A 7,888-nucleotide genomic window follows, 5' to 3' on the forward strand; every position below is an offset into this window, starting at 1 on the left:
TCCCATTATGTGCAAATGTTATAGGACAATTGATCACGGGAGGTGTTATTATAACATAAGTTAATATGACACTTTGTAATTAAGTCATAAATGTTCGGTGTTATATAACCCTTTCTAGTCGAAGTCATATAAGAACATAACTTAACAGGACATTTTACACTATGGTCTTATAACTTTAACCTTTATAAGACACTTAATCATTGTGGTGTTATTATAATACACTGTAATAGGACATTTTATATTTGCGTCATAAAACATCTGTTTTATAGGACGCTTATTCGCTAGCATTTTATTATAACATAACTTAACATGACACTTGAGACTTGAGTCTTATAGTTTTAAACTTTATTGTCACACCCCAACCTAAGACGGAAATGCGGGGCATGAGCTGATTGCTCACAGCTCTCAAGGTACTATTATGCAATAATTAAAATGACAATATCTATTTATTTGATTCAAATATTCAAACAAATCCAAGTAAACAAAGTACATAATTTAGAAATAAAGCAAATAAATAATTTAAATTAACCTAGTCTTGATTTATTCTTGATAATTTCTTCTAACTTAAATTCTTCACTAAGTCTTCACCAAATCTTGCAACTAGTTCAAAAAATAACTTGCATATGCGTATAAAATAGAAATGTTTGTAAACAACACATGTTGAGAGAGTAAAACACCAGTTTAAGACACAACAATATTTATATATAATAAATAAATAAAAGTGCAAACTATGTCAAGTGAGATAAGAAATTTAACCAAATGAGCAAGTAAATATGTTGTCGGTAAGCTTGATGCCAGTTGAACTGGACGATGACTAACACGGCGGACGTATGATCATACTAGTCTGAGAATATGTTAGACCTTTCCGAAATGTATTCAAGTAAAGCATATAAGCATATAACACGTTAGGCATAAATTTTTAAACACACATGACTAACAGTTGCGGTTTTGAATACTAAATAATAGATAAATACTGTAAATACGCATATGTCCCCAAAAGATTAAAAATAAGTAAAAAAGGGGAGTGATTACTCACCTTAGCAATTTAGCAAGAGACGTGATTCGTTAGGATATAAAGGTAGATCAATCTCTTCGGGAAAACACCTAAGAGAAATCCTAGTAACAATAATTACGGGAAAATAAATATGAATTGAATAAGAAATTTAAAACCAGATAGAGATTTGGAAAGTTGATGATCGTGTGTATTCTTACGAAAGTTACATATTTATTATAAATTTTATTATCAAAGTTTTATCGTAAATAACATGACTTAATTATATAAATACATAAAAATACTTAAATTAATATTTATAAAAACTTTATAGTTATATCAAGAGATTTGTTTTTAACGTTTATTTTAAACTAAAAGTACGTTTAAATACATATTTTTATTATTAATAAAGAATTTCTTTTAAATAATATTGTAAATAATCAGCAACATATAATAAATAATAATATTTGAATAAACTATAATCTTTTATAAAATATTAGAATTTATATATTTGAACATGTTAATTAACAAGATTATATTAAATATATATTTTAGATTAAAACTCTTTTTAAATATTAAAACATTTATTAATTTTAATAACATAACATATATAATATATATATATATATATAGGGGGGGGGGGTGTTTCGAACCCGCGCCTAGAGATGGCCAAAAAAACCGGTTGGGGAACCGGTTTACCGGTTTAAACCGGAAACCGGTTTTTACGAAAACCGGTTTTTTAAAAACCGGTTTGACCGGTTTAGAAACCGCCGGTTCGTCTTTCGGTTACAAGTTCTAGATCCAAAACCGGTTAACGAACCGGTTAATGGAAAAACCGGTTTTTTTTATTAACCGGTTATGGAAAAACCGGTTAACCGGTTTATAAAAAAAACCGGTTTTTTTTATTAACCGGTTATGGAAAAACCGGTTAACTGGTTTATAAAAAAACCGGTTTATAACGGCTATATGACCGTTTTTTTTGTTTTTGGACCGTTTTTTTTTTTTTTACCATTTTACCCCCACAAACATCTATATATAGTTTAGGTTGGGTATTGGTTAGATCACACTCAATTATACAACTCCAAACGCTCTAAATGTTTATTTCATATGCGATTATTTTGTTATCTCACGCTCAATTATACCACATTACCACTCCATACGCTCTTATTTCGTAGTCGTTTATTTCATACTCGAGTATACCACTCTTATTTCGTAGTCGATTATCATGGCCTCCCAAAGTGCTGCTTCATCCGCCAACATGGGTGCCTCGAACACGGGAGAAACGGTCGTTCGGGTCATCTCCACGAAACGAAACCATGATGTTTGGCAACATTTCGACCTATGCGAAATGTCTAACGGTAGCCAAAAAGCACGATGCAAACATTGTTTGAAGTTTTATGGCAAAGATGCAAACTCCACTTTAAAAGCGCATGTACAAAGGCCCTTTTGCAAGGCCTTGAAGGACGAATCGGGAAGTAGTTCGCAGCCGGAGATGACGAATCAAGGAGCGGTGTTTACGTACGACGTTGAAGCGGTACGTCAACAGTTTTCAAACTTTGTGATTCAACAAACACTTCCTTTCAACCACTTCGACAACCCTCAATTCACGGAGATGATGCAAAACTACTTTCAATATTCTCATTTGTTAGTGCACGGTTTTGCGTCTAAAGTCTTTGTATTTATCGTTAATGTTTTATTTATTACTTAATGTAATAATTAATGTTTATTATTAACTAGTTCGTTAAGGTTAAGTCTAGTTCGCTAGGGATGTTAGCGAACTAAGACATTATAATGTATTCCCTCCTGATTCATTTGGGGATGTTAACGAATCAGGGGATGGTTCGTTATGTTAATTTATGTAACGAAGGGGAAGCTGGTTCGCTAGGGGATGTTTGCGAACCAGATCCCCTTCAATATAGAGTGAATACCTGTTCACTTTAATGTAAGTCTTTGAAAAAGAGCTTTTGAGTGTTAATTAACCAATTGCTCTCTCTGAAGCTTCACCTTAACATTATTCATCTAATATATTGATAATATATACACGTACTTATAACACTGAATCGGTTAATTATGAGCGAGATCCTTAATAGTACTAATCGGATATTCATAGATCTGAGATTTGTTATTGTTCGTGATCATTGATACGGGGTCCAACAAGTGGTATCTGAGCCATTGGTGCTCGTTTTACACTTGATTTGGTGTTTTAATTATTTCGTTATTGTTAGTTTTCGGTCAGTCCATTTTGCCTTGTAGTTACCGTTTTGCCTTGTAGTTACCGGTTTGTTTATACTGTGAAAAAATAATGGTCTTCATTAAGTACAAAATATAAAAAACAAATATTCGTATTTGAAACCGCGAAATTTAAAAAAAAAAAAACCGGTTAATAAAAAAACCGGTTAATAAAAAAACCGGTTAATAAAAAAACCGGTTTATTAACCGGTTCTAACCGGTTTCTAAACCGGTCCTAACCGGTTAGACCGGTTAGGGTTTTGACAGCAAAAAACCGGTTATTAACCGGTGCGGTTATTAACCGAACCGGTTTTTTTCCGGGCCAAAAAAACCGGTCCGGTTAATAACCGAACCGGTTTTTTTAAAAAAACCGGTTTGTGCACCTCTACCCGCGCCCCCCAGCGGTTCAAGTGTTTAACCTAACCACCCTAGAAAACTGGGCTAGGGTGTTACCTGGTAAAAAAAATCTGGTACTGATATTAATTAAACACACATATTCAAAAACCATAATACAATAAGAACCCTAGTAATCAAAATCAATTAATCCAGTTTTCGTTTGCTTAATTATGCTAGGATATTTGATCCTGAATCACCGACGGACAGAAAGAATATATTAATTACCTTAAGTTAAAGAATGATGTCCTAGTTGCATGACAACCCGAAGGCCATAATGCAATGAAGAATGGGTATAAAGAGGCTGATAAAATCAAATTAACCATATGGGCTTCGATGGCGAGGCTCTAAGGATTGAATATGTATCTTTAATTGCATTATGATGTTTTGTTAACATGTCCATTGATTAACGAGTTGAAGTCGGTTGAGTATAATAAGAAAACGAATCTTTTGTTGATCGATTCACCAAACTGACGATGTCAACATGTCATATAAGGCAATAATAACATATATTTTGATTCGATTACTATGTTAGATGCGAAGATTGAGGTCAAAGAATGTAATCGGGTCACGGGTTCGCTAAATGAGTCTTGTGTTAGGGTTTGGATACGGGTTTGGGTTATTGGGTAATATAATATAACAAGTTTGCAGTTTAGTCCCTCTAATGTTGGAAAAAAATAAATTAAATTATAGTTTGGGGTTAAATTTGTACATGTTTCAAAGTTAATTATATATATATATATAATATAATAAACAAGTAAAAATAATAAAATAATTACTCGATAAACGCGATCTTTCTTTATTGATAAAATTTTCCAAACATAAAACAGGCCGGGTAACGGATATAATTATTAATTGAAAAATCCGAGTTGTCACAGTGTCCCCTACTTTAAGGATTTTCGTCCCAAAATTAAAGAACACCATAACAACACCATTAAATTTTGATGAAAGGAAAATTTAAAAATATAATATAACACAGAACTTTGAATAGTCACAACAACGCTTCAAATGAAAATCCGATAAGGACACTTATATATAGAATATACCAGCGGCGTATCCACCATGTCCTTATCATCTTTACATTTGTACCGTTATCCCAACTAATTTCGATTATATATCATGACACACAATTTCACGTTTCATGATTTTCACGCGAGGACTTCGATGATTATGTTACGGACCATAGTTATTTTTATTGTCGGATGGTCCACATGATTCGTCTCATCGCGTGGGTTTACAAAATGTTTGAAAATATAGTTTCAATAGAAATATTTTAGAGAAGAGATTTATAAACGAGACATCTTTTAAACAAACAAAAAATTATAGTTAGGTTATTTAAAATGGGAAATTTTATAAAACAGTCCTTCCAATTTTAAACTTTACTCAAGCGATATAACAATAGGAAATTTTAAAGTACAATAATTCAAAAAAAATGTTAAACAAAAATTTATTAAATAGTCGATACAAAGAAAAAAAAAACAATTTCAACTAAGATAGAATACGACGAGCGACGAAAGTCTTCTTAGTAGCTTAAATTCCCAATTGCGCATGTCGTGAAACCTTGGTACTTGAACATCTTGAATAATTCGATCCATAAAGGCTAGAGTAGGCGAGGTAGATTGATTCGGCATTGCTAGAATAACTTGAGCGTGAACGGTTTGAAAGAGGGTTGTTTGATTAAAGTAGGTTTGGTAAACTTGAGCTTGCGGGTGCGGAACTTGGTATGTTTGGGTTAGGTAAGGTTGGCCTTGATTGATGGGAAGAGCTTGAAGGATGTGGGATCGATAGGTTTGGACTTTATGGGTAGTGTATTAGGGTGTAACTATAATTTGAACTTTATTAGTTTGGATAATCTGAGGGCACATATCGCGGAGAGGATTACGGTCTCCTGAATAGTAGCAAGCACGGGTAGTAGGGGCATCAGGTTGAGCATGAGAGGTAGGCTATTGCGGGACGACTTGTGATTTAGGCGGGGCCAACAAGTATTAGCAAAATGGCCATAACGGTTACATTAGGTGCAACGACGGAATAGGGATTTAACCGGATGCTGATGGTTACAAATGGAGCATAATGGGAAAGGACCAAGGTAAGGTTTCTTGTTTGGAAATGTTGAAGAGACTTGCGGATGGGTAGGATTTGTTGCAGCAAGGTTCTTACATTTCTTGTGGTGAGGATGAGTGGTAGATTGTAAGGCCCTGATCCCGGTGCCCTACTTTAGACGTTGGATTTACTCATAAACATAGTTCTAAATATTAGAGTTAATTAAAACTTTACGCGGAATATAAAACTTCCATAACATTACAATAATAATTCATATTGTAACATCACGGGAATTTTGAGCCAAAAATGTCAAGTTTCCAGAGTTAAGGGATTACTTTTGCCAATTTCCAAACTCTAAGGGCTAAAATGAAAATTATGTTTTCTTGTCCGATCGCGATACGCGAAAGGAAAAAAGACAAGCCCATCGCGTACAGCGATGGGGCTTGGTCAAGGATTCTAGAAGAGGTCAACGGTGATACGCGATCGCCGTTGAACCTACGTCATCGCGTACCGTGATGACGTGGCCTGACACGCCTGACACCTTTTCACCACGTGTCCACACGTGGCACACCGGTGGCCACGTGTCCCGACACGTGGCCACACGTGGCATGTCGTCCGCCACGTGTTAACATGTGGCACAGCGTCTGCCACATGGCGACACGTGGCAGACCTACGTTGTGACGCATTTGGGCTACGTCGCGCTACGCGACGGGGTCCTTGGTACCCGTTGCGTACCGCGATAGGATCCCAGATTTTGCCTAAAAATAGCAAGGTCCGGGTCTTCACAAATCACACCTCAAAACCTGCTCTCATATCTCTCTCTAACATCTTACTAAACCTCGAAAAACGTACCCTTGATCCACCTCGAAAACCGTGCCCGATTTCTCGTTTTCCATGCCATTCCTCAATAATCGAGCCATTTGCCGACGACGTATATATAAAGAAGGTGATCCTGTACCGACGTCCCGGCGATCATTTTGGAGTACATGCCGTGAAGTGTTGGTGCCTCGAGAAGCGTGCCGACGAGTGATTCGTTGACGAAGGGAAGTGTTGATCAAGTGGCGAGGGGGTGCTGCTCGAATTCGTAGAACTTCCAAAACGCCAACAAGGTTAGGAGTAATATCAAAGAATAAAATATAATATTTTATTAAAGGCTTAATACCCTAAGTCGAGATTATAATTGATACCTCGAAAATAAAAGAAATAACAAAGAAAAGAAATAAAGAAAAGAAATGTATATACATATATGTGTTATATAATTCTTTGTTATAACTATTATTTAAGTATAATGAGTATTCTTAAATAATAAAGAAATGAAAACGTTTCTTAAAGAAGAAGAAACGTAGGGTTTTATAATAAACTAAAGGTTTATAAACAATACTTTTAAACTAAAGGTTTTTAAGTAATTGAGAAATGAACTAAAGGTTCATCGAGGTAAAATAAAAACTAAAGTTCTTAAGCCGGATTGTATGTCCGACTAACGAATAGTTATACTCGTACTATAGGTGCGAGATAGCAAGAAAGAGACTCAAGGACGGTGTTGGAAACCGATCCCAATCAAATGTGAATACGCCCCACTTTTACAAACTTGTTTTCAAACAATTAAATGTGTTATGTGTAAAACTTTACATGAGGTCACGTGTCTCTAAAAATATTGTAAATAAGAGTATGAGCCTAGCCCTCAGGCTGTAGTATACGTTTGTCTGGATCCTTACATATGTGGTTAAATGCGATGGGCACATCGCACCACGCCTGGTCACGACCTCCAGCCACGATGGGCCGAACCAAAGTATGTTCGAGTGAGAATGACCTTGTGTATATTTATGGTACCTAAGTACGTCGAAACACTACGGTGTTTTGCAGGGGTGACCTAGGGTAGAGACTCGAGTTTATAATGATGTTGTTTTAACTTTGTTATCCCTAAGCCAAGATGGGCTGAGGCTTGCGTAACCCTCGAGGGGTAACAAAGTAAAAGAAAATATTTTTGCGTCAGCATATTCACTTGCAAATGTTTGCTGACGCATTTTTATAACATTTTGCAGGTAACCAAGAATAGAGCTTGAAGGACGAAGGCTCAAGAATCCGATGGCTCGGATATTTTGTTGGATATTAAAATATGATGATTTTTTTAAACACTTGTAAACAAGTAAATCTAAACGAGACTTTCGTCTCGTCCTTTTGTAATGTAAATATTTAACTTTTAATCCACATGTTTTATAAAGTCTTCCGCTAATA

This window comes from Bidens hawaiensis, unplaced genomic scaffold (assembly GCF_021521415.1).
Source record: "Bidens hawaiensis isolate Kalapana, Puna unplaced genomic scaffold, B.hawaiensis_p1.1 tig00027564_1, whole genome shotgun sequence".
In the NCBI taxonomy this organism is placed as follows: domain Eukaryota; kingdom Viridiplantae; phylum Streptophyta; class Magnoliopsida; order Asterales; family Asteraceae; genus Bidens; species Bidens hawaiensis.